Below are 886 nucleotides of genomic sequence, written 5' to 3' on the forward strand. Positions count from 1 at the left end.
GCATCATCGACGCAGCGCAGCGCACCAGTAGACACGCATCGGCACGCGCTCTGAACGTGTAGCGTGCTGTAGATTGTATACAACTTGGATATGTGGGTGGAATGCTAGAAGCTGCGGCATGCGGTGAGCATCATTTTCGGTCGGTACGATAGGCAATAGTGTCGAGCAAGTGTGAACGGTTTTCGGGTTTCTAATACAGCTCAGAAACGATGTTGCAGATGCATCGCAAAGGAGGCTCTCTAATCGTGACGTAATATTCAACGTCCTACGATACGATGCCGTGCTAGCAATTGCAAGGAGCTTCATCACGACGTCATCAGAAACTGCCAATGCTATTGGCTTTGAAAGCCTCAATTGAGAGGCATCTGCAGCTTCGTTGTTGAATTGTTTCCTACAATAGAAAGAAAGCCGTGTGTGAAAGTTGGGCAGCGGAAAAATATGATTTGTGCACTTGCATGTTCTGGGGGCGTAACTGGAAGACTGTGCTGCCGCGACTACTTTACGCGATGTGCACGAGAACAACACTCCAAAATGGAATTCACGAAGAATTTGTGAACAAGCTCCGAAGCGGAACAACACGCATTCACGCGGACTCGCATAGGTTCCATGGTCGGGTCAACCACTCGGACATGTCGGAACATCCACACTACCTCCTCTTATTTAAGAGAAAGAAGCAGAAAATGAGACGCAAGAGAACAGGGAGAACGTAGTTTGATTTAAGTTTTACGAAGACAAGGGGGGGGGGGGGGGGGGGGGACAACAGCAACATGAGCCGATTTTTTGAGCTGGCGTTATGAGTGAACTTTGCGATCCTTTGCAGACTGATAGGCATGCAAGTTGCACTGGCGATGACTTTAACCACACAAGTAAAAAAAAACTAAATCGC

The sequence above is a fragment of the Amblyomma maculatum genome, chromosome 1 (genome assembly GCF_055883805.1).
Source record: "Amblyomma maculatum isolate TAMU_Amacu chromosome 1, ASM5588380v1, whole genome shotgun sequence".
Taxonomy (NCBI): Eukaryota; Metazoa; Arthropoda; class Arachnida; order Ixodida; family Ixodidae; genus Amblyomma; species Amblyomma maculatum.